We start from the raw sequence: 20,739 nt of genomic DNA, 5'->3' as shown, positions 1-20,739 counted from the left end.
CTTTATTTCCTCCCAGAGTGATCTTTGAGTTACATTTAGGGAGTTTCTTTGAAAAACGTTTTTCTTTCTTTTGAACAAAGCAGCAAACTTGGTTGCTTCTTGGATGCTGGCCAATGCTGCCATGCATACATTCCAAGAAAAAGTAACTTTCTTTTTATTTATGGTGTCTCATTAATGGTGAGATTTAATGTTTGAACAGTAATTTTTAATTTACTTTGTAAATAGTAACAGAAGAGATTTTAAAATTTCTCTTTTTTCTCTTCTCATTATATACATAACCTTCATAAATTTTATGCTTTCAAATTAGCCTTCAAACCTTCTTTTTATGTCCTTTAAAAATGCATTTTTACTCGAATAGTTTTTCTTTCTGTTATTAACTTGTATATACCTTTAGTTATTAAAACTATACAATATTTAAACCTTAATTTTCTAATGATAATTAAAAGTAAACAGCCAGCATTTTTAGATTGACATTTATCAACACACCTTTTGTAATTATTCTAAAAGAGATCAATTAAAATTAAACCGGTTTTTATATTAAATATTTTGTTCAGACCATAGAATTAATCCTCTTTTTAATTAGACCATATTAAATATATCTTAGGTTTAAATTTTACCACACGCAGTATATATGAGGACTATAGTATATTTTGATATATTAATTTCTCCAGAGAAAATATAGGAATTATTTTTCTCAAAAATGAATTTTTTATACTTTATGTATTTCGTTATCACAACTATATAATTTCTCCCAATTTAATTTAAATTCTTAGAAACTTTAAATTTTAGGTGGCAAGTTAAATACTTGGTATTTAATTAATTAATAATACTTTTACATTTTTAAGGATATATTTCAAATAAAATACAAGGTATTTTTAATTAATAGATTCAATTCTATCCTCTAGATTTTGCACATGAGGCAAATTTAGATTAATATTTTAGTATCTTGTTTTAAAATACCTAGATATCTAATAATTTTTATTATTTAATTTAGCAATGTTCTAAATTTTTAACTTACTGAAGGCTTTGGAAAACTATGTTTCTGGTGAAAAGTCAGGGGGAGGGGAATTTTAAAACTGCCACATTTTCCCTTAGAAATAACATGTAAGGTTTCTGTTGACATCACCAGCTTCTCCACTTTTACATGGAGAAGAGCGACTGGATTTTCATCATTAATATATTTTTACTGAAAAGCTTTACCTCAAATTCTTCATTATAGTTACATTTATTATTTATGTATTAACAACTTTGAGATTTTAAAGCTAATTACTGTCCAAGGCATTTTCTTTTGGTAAATATTGTAACAGAGATAAGTTATTGACTTTTAGTAAGAGATCAACCAAAGGGCTTGTATGCATGCATATAAGAATAACCAACGGATGCAAAACATTGGGGGGTGAGGGCATGTATGGGAGTTTGGGGGTAAGATATGTACACATATACTACTTTAATAAAAAATATGTTAAAAAATAAATAAATAAAAGTATTGTAAAAAAAGTATCATTTATTTTATTTTATTTATGAAAACAGGAGTGCCTCCAAGATTCGAGAGACAACCTTGGAACGCGGTACATTATTATTCAAAGATTACCATTATTTTGGAAACATTAATCCTATTGTCCAATTATAGCCTGTATATTTTCTTTGTGTCATTTTTTTTTTGCCATCCTTGTAAAGAAAAAACAGTCTGGGTTTATTCTGTAGCATCCATGAAGAGATTGGAGCTCAAGAAGTCACCCAGATGTGAAAGCCACGTCATGTGTGGTTCAGGGTTTGGGATCTGAAGAAGGGCCATGTGCAAATGACAGAGACGAGACAAGAAATAATAATTTGGAAATATTAGGGGCCAGGCAGGAAGCCCAATGCAAGGGAAGGACTACCACTCATGTTCAGGCCTTGCCAACCTTTTATTCAATTTTGGATACATATCTAGCCCTTAGTTAGGCAGACAATTGTGGTAATAGACCGACTGTCTTAAATGTCAGTAAATATTAGGAAGATTTACTCTGAGACTATTTTGTCAGGAAATTGTTTGAGCCACCATTGTCTGGACTAAACAATCAGTGCATAGCTCTGGCCCTTGCCAGGGCTCAAGGTTCACCAGTGTTCCAGGCTCCTTGTTTACACTTCTCTGATAGTGAAGACAATGAGTGGCTTCCTACAAATGCCCACTTGGATCCAGTTTGGTTTTAAGAGGAATAGGAAAAAAGAATCCATAATAACTTTAGCTCAGCTTCTCTCAAAATATGGTATCTGAATCAGAGGTATCAGCATCACCTAGGCATTTATTAGAACTGTAGAATCTTGAGCCCCACCCAGACCTATACCAGAAACTCTGGGGGTGGAGTCCTACATTCTCTATTTTAACAAGCTTTCCAAATGATTCTGAATGTAAGCTAATGTGAGAAAACCACCACTCTAGATAAATGGTCCTACCAAGAGAAGATCTGTTCTCCAAAATACTATGTGATAATAACCTACAATTTCCAATCCATTGAAATTATCATGTTAAGAAAGAAAGTATTGAGTACTGAAATAAGAACTGGCATGAGAATCAGAGTTGAGTTGAAATGCCAGCTCTGAGACTTTCTAGCTGTGTAACACTAGGGTATCTTTATAACCTCGGTTTTCTCATTTGTAAAATGAAGCTAGAGTGCAAGTTGATTTTAAAGTTCCCTATAAGCCTATAATTCTTGTGTTTTATTCTAGGCAAGTCTTCAGTATGTATTTATTGAATGCCTATCACAATTGCAACAAATCAGGAGGATATGAAAGAAAAAAAGACAAGACCCACTCTCAGTAGCTCAAAAACTAACTAGGAAAACATGTCACTTATACATAAAGGGAACAGATTAACAAGAAACAAAAAAATATGAGCCTAGCCCTAGCTGTTTCGGTTCAATAGTTAGAGCATCAGCCTTTGTGCTAAAGGGTCCTGGGTTTGATTCTGTTTAAGGGCTCAAGGATTCGGTTTCAGGCTCAATCCCTGGCCCTGGTTGGGGCACATGCAGGAGGCAACAAATTGATTTTTTTTCTCTCACATAGATGTTTCTCTTTCTGTCTCTCCTCCTTCCTTCCACTCTCTCTAAAAAGCAATAGAAAAAAATGTCCTATAGGGTGATGATTAACAACAACAACAAAAATGAGCCTAATCATGGCAAGGTCAATTCAAAATTAAGGAAACCTGCTCTTTCTATGGGGATGATGTGAGAAACATCCAGAGGATAATCTGATGATAACATTCTTCCCACTAGGCTATAATATCACTGTTTCCAGATAAATCTCTCTAGCCATATTTGGCTAACTTGATTAGGCTGCAATTTAACAATTCTTGATACATTACATACATAATTTTATTTAAAAAGCTCATGACAACCCAAGAGTCAGATACTAATATCATCCCTATTTCATAAATGAGGAACCTGAGGCTAAGGGTTTCAATAACTTACTTAAATGTACAGATCCTAGAAATGGAATTGGGATTCAATCCCAGATCTGAGGACTTTCAAAGTCAATTCTTTTTTACCACATAAAAGTGTTTCACTAGAGATATGAGATTAGATAAATATGTTGAAGCCAGTTATTAAATTAGATGTTGCATATACTAGTAGACAAACAGCTATTAATACATGTGAAAACAAATAGAATATGACTAAAATAGTGGCAGTAAAGTCTTTGAGAGAATGGATGATTATTCACACCTTTTTCATATGAAAATGGAGTGTGTTAGCTACGTTCAGCTATGGGAATTCTTTCATGTGCATCTAAGGCAATGGGAGAAAGAAATAATTTCATTTTTTACTGAAGTTTTCACAAAAAATAATCCATTTTATAAAAGTTAAATTAAGGGAATTAAGCATTCATGCTCTGAGAACTTTCAGACATTCTATGAAACAAATAACTATCTAATATGGTCCATCTAGATAAAAATATCTTAGAAAGGGGATGCTCAAGGTTTCACAAATGTAAGAGTCCTTGGGAATTAAAAATTAGTTCTTGCCCTGGCCAGTTTGGCTCAGTGGCTAGAGTGCCAGCTTGCAGACCAAAGGGCCCTGGGTTTGATTACTGCCACTAAATATTTATAATTGTGGATTTTTAATCACAACTTTATAAATATTGGTGATTTTTTTCCTTTGGGATCATATTTTATATATGCTTATATAGTTCATCATTCTCTTTTATTCTACCTTTTTATTATATTGTGAGCATTTCTCAATGTCAGTATATCTATTCAAGACCACCTAATCTCATAAAAGGGTAATATGCAAATTAACCATCACTCTGTCACAAAGATGGTGGTGCCCATAGCGCCCCATGCCCTGGCCATGGAGGGAGGGAGGGAGGGCATCTGGGCAGGCAGCACGCCCCCAGCCCAGTGGACACAACACAGGGCTGGGGGCATGCTCCCGGCAGCCGCCATGGGGCTTGGAGCATGCCCCCACCCCAGTGGACACAATGCAGGGGGGCCTCTGTGTGTGAGCTGCAGAAGAAACACCTTTTCTGACCACTCATTGGCCAAGCTCCCTGTACGCCACCACTCACAGTGTTCTTGGTAACTTGGGCAATAAGAATCCAAGAAGGTGACCCAGGGTTTTTCCACCGCACTCCTGGAGGAAAGAACTAAGGTCTGCTTCTAGAGGAGCTAAGAAATTTCATATCCTGCTCTAGCCAGTTTGTCTCAGTGGATAGAGCCTTGGCCTGCCAACCACAGGGTCCAGGTTTGATTCTGATCAAGGGCATGTACCTAGGTTGCAGGCTCCTACCTGGCCGGGGCCCAGGTCAGGGCTCATGCAGGAGGCAACCAATAGAAGTGTCCCTCTCACACTGATATTTCTCTCTGTCTTTTCCTCTTTCCTCCACGCTTTCTAAAAATCAATGGAAAAATATCCTCAGGTGAGGATAAAAAAGAAAGAAAGAAATGTCATATTCTATGAAAGACACATCTTGGAAAATGCCTAAAGAAAGTTGTCATTTTTTTGTGGTGAAGGGACTGGAGTCCTGTGTTGATGAAAAGACCTTGGTGGCTGCGGTGGCCAGCAGTGGCAGCAGCAGCAGGGTGATGGAGCTGGCGCCTTCTCCTGATCAGCCCAGTCACCTCCCACAGAGGGAGGCCAGACTGCAGCTTAGGCCCGCTCTCCAGGGGGAGCAGGCCTAAGCCATCAGTAGGACACCCCTGAGGGCTCCCAGTCTGTGAGAGGGGGAAGGCTGGGCTGAGGGACCCCCCCTCAGAAGCACGAATTTCATGCACCGGGCCTCTAGTATATCAAATAAAACCCATTAGAAAATAAAATGGAAAATATTTCACTAATTAAAACAAAATTATAAAATATATAAAATTTAATCTAAGATAAAGTATGCAATCTTTTGTTTAAGTAATTTTACCATGGACATAAAAGAAGCTTAGGTATATGGACTGCAATACCATTAGTCAGGGTACCAATTAGAAACATAAGAAATCACAGACTCAGCTGTAATTTCACAGATAAATTAATTAAATGACTAATTTGATTAATTAGTTGTGCACATGGTTAAGGGAAGCAGCAATGAATGTTGAAGTACCCAGGTACTAGTAACAGTAGGAATCCATTACCAACTCTAGACCTGAAAGGAAATGGGACAGGAACTGCTTTATCAGAGCCAGGTAAGAGATGGAGCTGAGGAAGATAAGATATGGCCATGAAGGAGGGGAAATTCAGCCTCTTCCAGAAACATGAGAATGAATAAAGCTGGCAAATTATCCATGATAGTGGCTTACTTTTTGAAGGATAAGATCCCAACTTACAGTGCGGTATTAACCATATCGCCAATGGTCAGAATTATGATTCGAACTATCCACTTTGATTATTTGGGGATATGATGGCATATATCATTAATCACTGCCATGGAAGTGTCAATAATAGTGTAACTGAAGTGTTACATATCTTTAACCAATTGCTTTTCATGTCAACACATGTGTAATTTGTCAAAAATTTTGGATTATAAATATTTATAATTGTGGATTTTCAATCACAACTTATGATATGGATTCTTCATAGAAGCATATTGAGTGGAAATAATGCAAGACTTGGTATATCCCTTTTACGTGGTTATTGCTAATATCCACTATTGATCCCTGAGAGATACTGTGAGAGTACTGTATATGCCACTGCTTTCTAAAACGCTGTGCAAATGTTAGCTGTAATGACCACAAATGGATATTTGAGATACAATCCATTTGTATGTTGTCAATTGCTTATGGTATGAATGAATTCCAGATGATGTTGGATGACTATACCTGAATCGTAAATTATTTTGATGCTATAAAGAAACGGAATATAATGCCCATGTTATTAATACAGAGACATATTGTTACAAAATCAAAACTACTTTGCAATATGTTGCTGCTTTCCAAACCAAATCTATATGTATAAAATACATTTACATGTCTTCATTTATGATGTTAATAACTTGCTTAAAAATATAAATAGTAAGATGAATAACAGGTGAAATGTCTTCTTCACTTCATTAGCATAATAAAAACAGAATTCAAGCACAATGGGTGTAGATGCTGCAAACAAACTATTCCTAGGTAAAGAGAATCATAAGCTATATCATATATTGCATTAATCAGCAGCATTTCAACATAATGGCAATTGGCAAGGAGAACTGATAACAGTTTTCCCCTCCCCAATGCCTATGTTTTCTACATTTACTTAGAGCTTTAAAAAAATTCTAGGAGACAGGCTCACATAAAATACCTTTTTTTTTTTTTTCCATTTCACATTTAGGATTTCCACTTTAAATTGCACATGGCTTGAGAAATTGTACTAATTGAGCTTCTCTCAAATGGACCATCAATAGATGTCAGCTATTCACTAAGCCAAATCTAGCACCATCTATTTTGGTGAAGTACAGATCAACATGCCCAGCTTAAGAGCCTTCATTTCAACTTCAAGACTATTTGCTGTACTTAAGCTTTTCAAAATGCACAGCATCCATCTTGTGACATGTTGACTGAAGTGGATAATAAAAGCGTTTCACAGAATAGGAAAGCTTCTCTCTGTTTTGACCACAGTCATGAGCTCTGGAAAAGCTTTTAAGTCTCACTGTCATTTTCTTGACTTACAATGTGAGGTTCTCTATCCAGGGGTCCTCAAACTTTTTAAACAGGGGGCCAGTTCACTGTCCCTCAGACAATTGGAGGGCCGGACTATAGTTTAAAAAGAAAAAACTATGAACAAATTCCTATGCGCACTGCGGGCCCGGGACGAGTTGGCTGCTAAGCAGGACAGGCAGCGGCACCCGGCGGGCCAGATAAATGTCCTCGGTGGGCCACATGTGGCCCGTGGGCTGTAGTTTGAGGACCCCAGCCACAGACAAGCATATGCACATATAAGTCTGGCCCAAAGCATCTTTTGATTTGTCATTGCATTGCGATCATTCTTTTGTGCAGCTGACAAATTCTTCTCAAATAGAAACATAGCATATTTCAATTGAGCTGGGAGTGGAGACACTCAAATTTCTTTGTTCATCTAAATCACTCTGTTTAGCTAGAACCTTTATTGCCACTTCCAAACATCTGATCCAATTAAAGGATAGCTGTTTCTTCCCTCATTTGAATGTCAGAGGAGGGTTAATTTTAACAGCCCCCATAAGCAAAAATCTGTTCTTTACTGGGTTTGAGATAACTTTATGTTCCAAAGACAGCCTTAAAAACTAATGGAAAACTGCATGGGTTAGGAACCATCATTATAGCTTATGTATGCATGCAACTGGTAGTAAAATTACATATAACACCAAGATAACTGGTCAAAATCATGTAAAACCATGAGATATTAAACAATTTAAGCTTTGAGTATATAGAAATGAAGTGGAGTTACTATCAGACAATCTAATGAAAAGTAGTGAGGTAAAGAGGAAGATGGGGATATGCACTAGAAAGAAGAATGATAGCAGTGATAATGGTTTTTTCTCCCATGGAAGACTGAGATGCAAATAGCATGTATATGGTATGCCAGAGTACCAAGCACAAAGTTGAAGATAGACTGTCAGAGACAAATTTTCTTTGTAAATCCTGTAGGGATGTAGAGTACATTTGACAACGGAGGGATCTATAAAAGTGACCCAAGGCACTGACTCTTTTAACTACAATATTGACCGGATATTAACTGCCATTGACTTGAACTTTGGGATCATGGGACAGGAATGTCAAATTCCATCTGAATATTAAGATTTTTTCCATGTTACTTTTTATCAAATAAACATCTGTCCTGATAAACTTGTGCAAAGAATGTCAGCAAAAAAAGCTGGCAACAATTCCTGTGCTACACTTTGGGTATTTCAGTAGTGATTGCAGAAGAAGAAAATATATGATAGAAAAGACAGTATTCCAGGCCTATCCAGTTTGGTTCAGTGGATAGAGCATTGGCCTGCAGACTGAAGGGTCACAGATTCAATTCCAATCAAGAGCATGTACCTCGGTTGCAGGATCCTCTCGGGCCCAGGCCCTGGTGGGACATGTGCAGGAGGCAACCAATTGATGTGTTTCTCTCACATTGATATTTCTCTTTGTCTTTCCCTCTCTCTTCCACTCTCTAAACATCAATGGAAAAATATTCTTGGGTGAGGATGAAAAAAGAAAAAGAAAAGAGTATTCCATGAAAACCAATTACAGGGGTACATATGAAAGAGTGCAATAACCTTGGTGTTATGTAGATATATGTTGACAACTAATAACTAAGTAATGACAAAGGGATCTCCAAACAGTAAATGTGCTCAGTACAAACTCTGTTCTACCTATTCCATGTTTAATAACTTATAACATCAGTCCTTCTGCATGTGCCCCAACCAGGAATCAAACCCACAACCCAGGTATGTGTCCTGACTGGGAATTGAAATTGCAATCTTTCAGTGCACAGGATAATGAGCCACTCCGACCAGCAAACAAGCATACTTTTTATTCCTACTATCATTAACAAGAACTTTAAATAGTACTAAGCCTAGTATCTTTTTTTCCTGAAAAATTATCTTTCTTTCTCTCTTCTCTTTCGTGAAAACTACTCTAAGAAGGTATGCATTTAGATTCAAAATGGCAGTGGAGTAAGTGGAAGCTACACTGACACTCTTCCAGGACCAAAGTGGAAATACAACTAAAATAAAAAAAAGCACACACACATTTTTAATAATCAGCTGAGGACTAGCTGAGGAGATCCCTAATAACCAAGGACAGAGGTGGAGACTGCATAGAGATTGATAGGAAGGGTAGAGGTGTGGGAAAGGCCTGGTCCAGTGCCTACAGAGAGCAACTGAAGTTCCAGAGAGATATCTCAGATGTAGGGGGTTGCCACTGAGAAATCTTGTTAGAGAGTGGGAATTTTTGAGCATGCTTACTACTACCATTCCAGGGAGGCCGTGGACTATGCCCCAGATAGAGTTGTCAGTGCTGACACCAGGCCAGGCCTTGAGATACGGTCTCATGGCCCCTTCCCAGCATGTAGGCCTTCTTTCATAGAACACTGTCAGCTTTCTGAAGAACAGGATGACCCTGTGAATAACATGGCATGATCCTGACGTTGCTTAGGAAAAACTATTTTGTCTTGGGTTGCTTGCTCTGCAAAAACAAGATGTGGTTAATGTGCTTAAAAGTGGTCCTGCACAAAGGGTCGGGGCTGCTCTCTGGACTCCCTGCGTGGAGAATGGCAGAGCAGTTGCCCGGCTGGCTGGCTGATAAAGGTTCCCTAAATGTTAATTTGGTCTGGACTTCAGTGGTCGTTCACTCGCGCTCGCTCCACAACATTTGGAGATGCCCCAGCGAGATAGCCAGCCTTTGACTGGTCCTGTGACCGGAGCCCACTGGGGTCCCCGGACTCTCCGACCCAGGGGGAGATCTCTGAGAGACATTCCTCAGCCCTGGGACTGGTAGAGGTCAGAGACCCCGCCTGCTAAATTTCCTGATTGACTCTGATTGGAGCCACCTGGATCTGGTTCTTACCGGTAAGAGACTTATTTCTGGTTCTGGTTCTGTTCTGTGGGCGCCCATCTGGGGTCTCCGGAAGGCTGGACGCAGTGCTACTTGCAAGACCGGATCCCGGCGCACGACGGTGCCTGGTGATCCTCAGTCGGTTGTCTTTGTCTTTTGTTATTCTGTGTTATTGTGTTCTAATTGTCTCTATCATTAGAATGGTTCAGTCTGCTTCATGTTCTTCTGTCTGTACTCCCTTGCAATATTTTTTGAAAAATTTTCAGGAATTCAAGCGGCGAGTGGATGATTACAGAGCCTCTGTTAACGCTTTTGATTTACAGAAATTTTGTGAGCGGGATGGGAACGGGGCAGTGCTGGCGCAGGAGCGCCACCTTGTAAGTCAAAAAACTCAGACTGTGTGATGTATAAATGTAAGTGTGAGGGTCTGTGTGAAGTGAAAGCTACTTTGTGCCATCTGGCTGTACGCATGAGAGTATTTGTTATCTCTTTCTGTTGTTTAATTTGTTTAAAGACAGTGCACCTCCCTGCTTTAGAGGGAAAACAGTAGAGAACTTTTAATTGCTTTTCCTTGATTTATAATTTTGCTGTGTTAGTTTAAAATTTTGGAATTCTAGGGTTAATTTGTGAAGGTTGCCAATCCAGAGAAGTTTAAACAAAGGCTTATGCGGTTAAGATTAGTCATAATTAACTGCTTTGTAGGCTGCCTTTTTCAGCCCTCCTAGCAAACAGAATCATGTGGTTCCGAGAACTGCGACCTGCCTGCCCTTCCTGATAGATTTACAGTAGGTCTCTGGAGGAGGAAGAGAGCCAAAAACTACTCCGGAGCAGGTGTGCGAAAGGGTAGAGGCAGTGGAATTCACTCTCAGCCTGCTGAGATAGAGAAGCCCTAGGCTGGGGGACAGGGGATGGTTGGAGATATCAGAAGTGGTAAAGGCTGAGATCTTTTGGGGCCTTGGAGTAAAGAAGGAAAATCTGGGAGGGAGAGCAGCTGTTCCTTAAGTGTAAAAATCCTGGTTATACAGGATCTCAGACCGCTTGCCTTATTTCCCCTGCTAAGGACAGAGTAAATGGTTAATGCAGAAAGGGGGTGGTGTCGTTGGGGAGAGCAGGGAGAGATAGGTTTTTGTTGATTTTGCTGGGTACAACCTGCTCTGCTGGCGTCCTTGGTTTCTTACTTATCTGAACTATGCTGGCAGAACACAGTGGATCTTCCTCTGCCCCATTTTCTTCTCTTTAACCCTTCCAATACACATAAAGAAAATCTCATTGTCTGAGCCTGGCAGGGTGGGGTTACTGAGTACTTCTTGGGCGGTGGTGGAATATTCAGCAAAGGAACTTTAAGATATAATATCTTTAATATTACAACTAGTTTAAGTTTTAAAAATCTCTGTCTCTCAAAAAGAAATATTTTTTACCTGCTCTTAGTTTTATCACAGAAGGTCTAAGTCATAAATGTTAATCTAAGAAATTCTGGCTGTTTATTTTTAGGAGTCATTAAAGGATTGAGGTTTCAAAGAATAATGGATACTGAGTAGAAGGTCTGAGGCAAGGTTATGCATTTTTAAAGGACATAGAAGGTTTAAAGGCTAATTTGGAGGTGTAAAATTAATAAGGGTTGTGTATGTGATCAGAAGGAGAAGAGAAATGTTGTAAAGAAATTGATTAAATAATACAGGCCAGTAAGCCAGGAAGAGTAAATAATTTCAAGGAAAATTCTATCTTAAAGCAGGTCAGTATATTTTTCTCCTTATACAATTCCTCTGAAATTTGGCAATACTTAATAAATAAATCATGGCAATACATTTCTTTGCATAAATTCATTAAGACCGGTTTCCAATAGTAGTTTTATTAACCAGAAACTTTTACTGGAGTATCATGTTCTAAAGAGCCCTGCCTGAACTCTGAAGACTTGAAGCCAATAAGAGTGCCACGAAGAAAGTCTGGTATCCTGCTTGGTAGCCCTGAAAATAGCTGGTGCTGGAGCATCAGGCCTATGTCCTACCATCACTGGCGGTTGGTCAGAGTAGAAGGGGAGCAATAAGGGCGCCTCTGCATCCCTGTGGGACCCCCATGCACTCTGAGCCATGATGAGTAGGAGGGCTGAGATGGGCCTTGAAGCCTAGGGCGTGGGCCCAGGTAGAGCCACTACAGGTGAGGACTTCACCGAACTCAGCAGATACTACAGGCAGGCTGGACGGCAGCTGGATGGCTTGGCTTCCTTCCCTACGGGGCACACTAAGATTCAATCATGAAATTCCGGCAAAGGTAGTCAGTTACCATTCTTGTTATGTTTATGCAAACAATCGGGCCAAATTAAATACAATAGATAAATTAGTCTTGATTTGGCTCTTTTGATAAACATGGGGGTAATTTTGAGGGGAAAAATTCTATTTCAATAGAAGTTATTAAAACTGAAAGTTTTCTTTCCCTTCCACCAGACCATTTGTTACAGTTTATCTCCGCCAGGTCACAAGCCCACCTCCTTCTGTGCCCAGGCCTCATTGTCCCTCTGACAGACAGCAAGGATCTCTTGGCTCTGAGAGAAACTTCTGACCCGCCTCAGCAGGAAGTAGCTAGAAGAGCCCACAGACGTCCATTTTCCCTAAAGAATTCAGAGCCAGGATCCTTAAGGTAATATATTAGGCAGTTAGACAGATATGAGCAGAGCAAGGATGATGGGCCAACTAGCACTACCAGATGTAATTAAGTCTTTCCATCTCTACCTATGTGAGACAAGGGTACTCCCCATAAGCAAGAGGGAACGAGGCTGCAGATAAAGCAGCCCAGGAGGCTGCCGTAAAATCAGTGGGGCCTCTGCAGATTCTAGTGACGCTTCCAAACCCTGACCTACCCACCTCACCAGCTTACATAGAAACCCAATCTAGAAAAGCTGAAATCCATAACCAATCTTTACTCAAGTTCTTACAGGCTTTACAGTCCATCCAGAAAGCAGTCCAGAAGCATGTCTGATCCGGTCCATCCTTCCACCCTGGTGACTCTGTTTGGGTAAAGAAATTTTCCACTCAAGGACTGACTCCTACCTGGAAAGGACCACCTCCATAGCAGCCAAGGTCGACGGGATCCCGACGTGGCTTCATCACACCTGGCTTAAGACAGCCCAGGCAAAATAGAGAGTCCAGGACTCTTCGGACCCTCTAAAGATTAGTCCTGGCCCTCATTCTTGGCCCTTATCTTATAAACAGGCCCACTGACTTTATTCAGCAGAGAATTAATTCTATCAAGCTTATAGTCCTCAGGGGTCAATATAACTCCCTTGCCAACAAGGGCCCAAAAGAGTCAATGATTTGACTCATGTACATAAAACCAGTGGGAAATGTTAGAGAGTGGGAATTTTTGAGCATGCTTACTACTACCATTCCAGGGAGGCCGTGGACTATGCCCCAGATAGAGTTGTCAGTGCTGACACCAGGCCAGGCCTTGAGATACGGTCTCATGGCCCCTTCCCAGCATGTAGGCCTTCTTTCATAGAACACTGTCAGCTTTCTGAAGAACAGGATGACCCTGTGAATAACATGGTCATCAATGGCATGATCCTGACGTTGCTTAGGAAAAACTGCTTTGTCTTGGGTTACTTGCTCTGCAAAAACAGGATGTGGTTAATGTGCTTAAAAGTGGTCCTGCACAGCCGAAACCGGTTTGGCTCAGTGGATAGAGCATCAGCCTGCGGACTGAGGGGTCCTGGGTTCGATTGCGGTCAAGGGCATGTACCTTGGTTGCGGGCACATCCTCAGTGGGAGGTGTGCAGGAGGCATCTGATCGATGTTTCTCTCTCATCGATGTTTCTAGCTCTCTATCCCTCTCCCTTCCTCTCTGTGAAATATCAATAAAATATATTAAAAAAAAAAGTGGTCCTGCACAAAGGGTCAGGGCTGCTCTCTGGACTCCCTGCATGGAAAATGGCAGAGCAGTCACCTGGCTGGCAGCTAATAAAGGTTCCCTAAATTTTAATTTGGTCTGGACTCCAGTGGTCGTTCACTCGCGCTCACTCCACAACAATCTGGGGTCTAAACCCCACGCTAGATTCCCCAGCCCAGAGCACCCAAACTGAGAAAGGTGCCCACATAACATCTGTCTCTGAAAAGCAGCAGGGTTGCCGTCTGTCAAGGAGAGTAAGCTGGTAATGCAGGCACCCTCTTAAAGGGCCAAAGCACAAAATTCCCTGTGTAGCCACTTACCTTAGGCTCTAGCAGAGGGAGGGCAGAGTGGACTGGATCTGAGTGAGGACTGTCCATGGTTGAGGGCTCTGGGGTTGGAGGTAAGGAGGGAAGCCACCTGTTGGTTTCCTGTGTGAGTTATTTCTTCACAGAGTGAAGGACATCTTTCCAGGAGTCCTTTGCTAGCCAGGTGGTTGTTGCCTGGGGAAAGGCAGTTGCCACATCCTGTTAGAAGACCTCTTGTCCCACCTGTGGTCGATATCCTGAAGCTAATCAAGGTTGATAACAATCCTATATAATAAAGAGGTAATATGCAAATTGACCACCACACCCTTGCACAAGATGGCCACCCCATGTGGTCCAAGATGGCTGCCACAAGATGGCCAGCAGGGGAGGGCAGTTTTGGGCAATCAGGCCAGCAGAGGTGGACAGTTAGGGGTGACCAGGCCAGCAGGGGAGGGCAGTTAGGGGCAACCAGGCCAGCAGGGGAGGGCAGTTGGGGGTGACCAGGCCTGCAGGGGAGAGCAATTGGGGGCGATCGGGCCACAAGGTAGTGTTAGACATCGATCAGGCTGTCAGGGGAGTGGTTAGGGGGCAATCAGGCTGGCAGGCAGAAGCGGTTAGGGGCAATCAGGCAGGCAGGCAGGCGAGTGGTAGGGTGCCAGCAGTCCTGGATTGTGAGAGGGAAGTCTGACTGCCAGTTTAGGCCTGATCCCACAGAGATCAGGCCTAATCCGGCAGTCAGACATTCCCAGAGGGGTCCCAGATTGGAGAGGGTGCAGGCTGGGCTGAGGGACACCCTCCCCCCCAGTGCACAAATTTCATGCACCGGGCTTCTAGTTACACCGTAAGCAGAGGCCAATCTCTGGAGGCTTTGACTCTTTGCCTGATCTCCTTCTGGCCCTGGAGCTAGGAAAAGCAGAGACTGGTGCACATCTTGGTCCTTTCCAAAGGCATGGAGCTCCAGCAGAGGGAGTTACAAGTTGTTAGCCCCACACAGAGTACTCAGGGCCAGTCAGAAACAGCATCTGACATCGTCCTGCACTAGACATTGGGAAGCATAGCATTTCTACCTAATATGTAGACACAAACCCAAACAGGCAGCCAAAATGAGGTGACAGAAAAACAAGCCCAAAAGAACATGAGAATTCTCCAGGAGAAGAGCTAAATGAAATGAAGATAAGAAATGTATTAGACATAGAGTTCAGAATAATTATTGCAAAGATGCTCAACAGCATGAGAAAAAAATATAGTAACAATGAAGAATGACATAGCACTAATAAAGAACTAAAGTCCAATACCGCTGGGGCCTCATTAAATGTTATCATCAATACCAGCACCTCTACTTATACATTCCTTAAGTTTTACCTTTTGTTCACCTGTTCCCATACTCACAGCACACCAGCTGTTTTTTCCTTAAGTGGTTTGGTTCACTACTGTGGTTCAGTACCACATCTATGACTCTCAAAAGGATAACATGAATTTAAACTAATTAACCCTGGCTTTGAGAGTAGCCTTTATATTTGTTTGTCATCTGCACATAAAACTATTATGGGTAAGAGGCAACTGTTCTCATTCATACAAAACAGCTCCCATTAATTGACAGGGGAGGATGATTGAACAGGCGGCTTTGAGTTTATTATATACCATTAAACATTATGTTTTTTTGGATTTTATTGATTTGATAAAAACTACTCTTTTGGAAAAATGAGGGGTGTTATTTTTGGTTTTACATTCAGAAATTTAAGCAAACAATGACAGAATCACTTTGGAATACTGCTTCTTATGTATAGCATACGATCTTCACTGCCAAAACCCAATACAAGCTCTTTAAATTTTGTATTGTGCAGCCAGTCAACATTTCTCTGATATTGAAAATACTAATCTCAGTTATGTGTTTCTGCTGATTACTTTACAACTCCTTGCATACATCTGAAATATAAACCTTTTGACTTTAACTGCAATGTTTTTTTTTTTTTCTTTTGTTTCCTTCTTTGAATCCCAGGAGATACGATTCTGAACAAGGTTATTTAAAAACACAATAAACTTTGTAGACAATCAACTGACTTCCAAATAGCGATGTTTGTGTGTGTGTGAGAAAGAAATATTGGAATTATAGAAATGATTCCATCTTCACTTAACTAGAGGGGTTATTTTTCAGCTCAATAGGTGAAGTTCAAAGTAACTAATCAAAAACCTCCCAAGGACATTCTATGAGCAAAGGACTAAGCAGGTACTGAGGGGGTAATTAAGTGATGAGATTGAGGGTGGATTATTTCAATTATACTTTGACCCAAAACTGCTATCACCCCAACAACTTATAGCCCAAGAGCTCATATGACAACAAAAGAAAAACACGTTTTCAAGATAATAAGCAGGTTTAATTGATATAAATCTATTTTAAGTAGAGGGTAAGCAACCTATTTAATCTTGTGGGATTTAGGTCATGCATAAGATGGCCCATAGTACCCAGTGTGAGGCCTAAAAGACAAATGGAAAACCAAAACAAGAAAAAGAAAGGGAAAATAAACCACCAAAAAGGAGAGAAGAAGAGAAAATTGAAAGAAAAGGATCTGTAGAAGAAAGAGGGCATATCCTGGGAACCTATCTGTTCTATATTATATCTTCATGAGTCAGTCACTCCTTCAACCTCCTGCAAGCCTTTCCATGAGTGTCAGCATCTCTGTGAAGTTTGTCAGCCCCACAATTGATATTCTTTGTCACACTCACCCTGCTTGTTTTCTTTTTTCCCCATATAACTTTTCACTTTCTATCATAGGGAATATTTACTCTTTCTTTGCATTTACTTTATATGATATGTGTCTCCCCACTAGAATGAGGGCAAAGATTTATGTGTGTTTTATTTTTTATCTCCAGTGTGTATAAAACTGTATAGCATCAATAAATATTTGTTGAATGTATAAATACTTTCATAAACATTAATATATTTCTCTAAATGTAAAACAGAAAAAATAAAGTATTTTAAATACCTACAGATATTTGCATATGTGCATGCTCATATGTATAACTATAGTAGAAAAAATAATTAAGCTAAAGTAATTATAAGTGTGCACCTACATCTAGAGATAGCTTAAAATGCAGACTAATACAGTTGTATTGCACTGCATAATACAATACTATGAACAATACCCTTATCAGGAACATGATTTTTAAAACTAGTACTCACAAGTGTAAGTAATATATTATCTTCCCTTGATTTACACAGTAATTGCATTCCTGGAAATTTCAGCATATATTAAATTCATGCAAAAAATGATGAGCTTTTAAATGTAAAATGGAACTAGCGTCTAGATTCAGATAATAAAAATGCAGTAGAATATTTGAAGTCAATATTTTCTTCTGGGTCCTGTCTATTAAAAGGCTAGTACCAAACCCTGCCATCATTGAGGAAAAAACAACAAAAAAAGTTCTTTTATTTGTCAAAGTAATCCCCATGGGACAGTACCTCCACACCCATTGAGAACCATTAACCTTAACTGTCCCCAGCAAAGATTGCTCCCATATCTTTGTAAACTGTCCTTGACACTTCAGCAGAGGATACATAGAATGGAGCACTTTGATAGTCTGATTAATCTTCAAAACAGCGTGGTGGTTCCCATGATTGAAAATCCAGTTCAGCAAGTTTCATAAGTTTAATCAATGTAGAAAGGCAAACATAGGAATTTTGATTGCAGTCTTACTTTCTCTTTTTGCTTTCAAATAATATTTTTACTAACCTGAATTAACTAGAAAGATTATCTCAAATTATATCTACTTTATTTATAATTGACTATTCAAAATCAGAAACATGCTTATCAGAAACATGCCCAGATAAGAGTACTTTTTCTTAGGTAATGATTATATAGCCAGACTGATGTATCACACTACCTATTTTATTTTAAACTAGTGGCCCGGTGCACAAAATTTGTGCACAGGGGTGGGGGGGAGGGCCCTCAGCCTGGCCTGCACCCTCTCCAATCTGGAACCCCTTGGGGGATGTCCGACTGCCAGTTTAGGCCCACAAGGATTGGGCCTAAACCGGCAGTCAGACATCCCTCTCACAATCCGGGATCGTTGGCTCCTAACCACTTGCCTGCCTGCCTGCTTGATCACCTCTAACAACTGTGCTTTTTGGCCTGCTTGCCCCCAACTGCCCCCCACTGGCCTGATCGCCCCCAACTGCCCACCCCTGCTGGCCTGCTTGCCCACAACTGCCCCCCTGCCAGCCTGATCTTCCCCAACTGCCCCCCCACTGCCAGCCTACTCACCCCAACTTCCCCCTCGCCAGCCTGATCACCCCCAACTGCCCTCCCCTCCTGGCCTGATCACCCCTAACCACCTCTGCCTCTGCCCTGTCACCATGGCTTTGTCCAGAAGGATGTCTGGAAGGTCTCCCGGAAGGTCTCTGGTCTAATTAGCATATTACCCTTTTATTAGTATAGATAGGATATGATATACTGCCATAACTATAACATATCTACTAGTATTATTCTATGAGAATGCATACTTCATGCAATAGGAAGGCATCTAATACATTACATTGTATATGTTGTAAGTAGTAGGAAATACTGTGTTCCTAGCAATAGTATACACCCTGTGACTTCCCTTCCTGATTTGGGAATGGTTCCCCAGTTCTTTGAACGTTTCCTGGCCCCTGATGTATTTGGAAAGAAAATAGCTTTGAGTTTGGAGAAATTAAATTACAATCATGACTCTAATTCAACTGCCTCCTGTACTTCCAGCCAGATAACAGGAAAAACATCCTGGAGCCAGTGCCTCCTATGGCTGAGCTCCAGAGTGAGGACCTGCAGCCCAGCACTGGGCAGGTGATGGTGACTGAAGGCACCTCGGGTCCGTCCTGCTGTCAGCCTGGAAACTGGGGCCCTCTGCTCCCAGCCCCTCCTGAGCCCAGTGCCTCCTACTGGGGTCTCGAGGCTGCACCCCCAATCCCGCTGCCCTCTCCTCACCAGGGACCGGGGCGTGGTGGTGCAGGGCGCAGGTGTCCCATTTTCATTAAAATGTTCAACCTGTGCCCGCTCCACTGGTGTACGCAGGTGGCCCAGGGGCAGACAGTGATCCTGGGGGCAGACAGTCATCCCAGAGGCACTCGCCACCCCCGCCAGAGCTCAGCCACAATGGTCTGGGGTGAGACAGCCCCGCCAGGCCCTGTGGCTGCGACTTGGACCCGCTTCCTTAACCAGGGACCTGGCACTGGGTGGGCAGCATCAGTGCTTCCTCCCTAGCCCCCACTGGAGTGGGTCCCTGCAGTTTCAGAATTGGAACTCCAAGGACCTCCCCAGGGTGGCAGTGGCCCTGAGTCCACCAGCTCTCCCTCGATCCTGCCAAGGCTTGCTTCTCACCCTTGCTTCTCACACTTGCTGAAAACATTCTTGGTCCACTTGCCATAGTAATCTCAGGCAGGGCTGAGGGGACTGGGCGCTGCCATCTTTGTGGTGGTGTGACAGTCAATTTTCATATTCCATCTTTATTAGATAGGATAAATATACATATACACATAATCATGGGTAGAAATTTTCTAAACACTTTCTTTTGCACACAGTTAAAAAGTTATGAGCTATGAACATTAGCATTGCAAATACATGTATAATGTTTTCAATTTACACCTGAGGAGAACTACTTTCTCTGATGCCTTTGGCAAGCAAGCAGTACATCATTGGAGACACAGGCACATGCTATTTTGGAATTAGCACTCATTTATCTCCACCCTCTCCTCCTGTCCCTGAAGAAAATTTCAAATTTGATCTGCATTATCATTTACCTAATGATGATCAGCTTTCTTCCTATTCTTGAATTTTAAACTGCAGACTTCAGTGACACACAACACAGACATGAGCAATAAATCTGCAGTTATGAACAGCTTGCTTGTATGGAAATATGTCAAACTGAATATATTAAAATGATAGCTTTCACATCAGCATGAAACAGCTTACTTTTTTAGTGCTGAAAAATATTCATTTAAATAAAATATCCATTGTGTTATTATATATACTAGTATATATATATACATATATACACTGAGAGGCCAGATTATTATGATCTCTGAATGCAAATAATCTGGCCACTCAGTGTATATCCTATATAATAAAAGGGTAATATGCAAATTGTCTCCTCTACCAAGAGTTAGACCAGCAGGCAGGCCGGCCAACCACCCATGTCCCCTCCCCCTGGCCAGGCTGGCTGGACCTGGACCTCACCCATGCACGAATTCATGCACCGGGCCTCTAACATTCAGAGATCATAATAATCTGGCCACTCAGTGCATATATATATACATATACATATACATATATACATACATATATATATATATATATGTATGTATATATGTATATGTATATATATATATTATACTTTTGTAGACAAGTTAAATTAAGCATTCCAGTGACCTTAGAATTAGAATCAAGAGTTACGCATTTTCTATTAATGTTGGGACATGGGTTCTGAAATGAATAAGGGATCAGATGCTGTATCCCAGCTTCTCCAATGTACCTGTTTCTTCATCTATAAAACAGATATCACTAGATGGTCTCCAAGGTGTCCTATCTATTAGAGTTTGAAATATCTGTTAATGAATAATTCCAG

Source organism: Plecotus auritus, assembly GCF_963455305.1.
Source record: "Plecotus auritus genome assembly, chromosome: X".
In the NCBI taxonomy this organism is placed as follows: Eukaryota; Metazoa; Chordata; class Mammalia; order Chiroptera; family Vespertilionidae; genus Plecotus; species Plecotus auritus.
Note: the sequence above shows the minus strand (reverse complement) of the source record.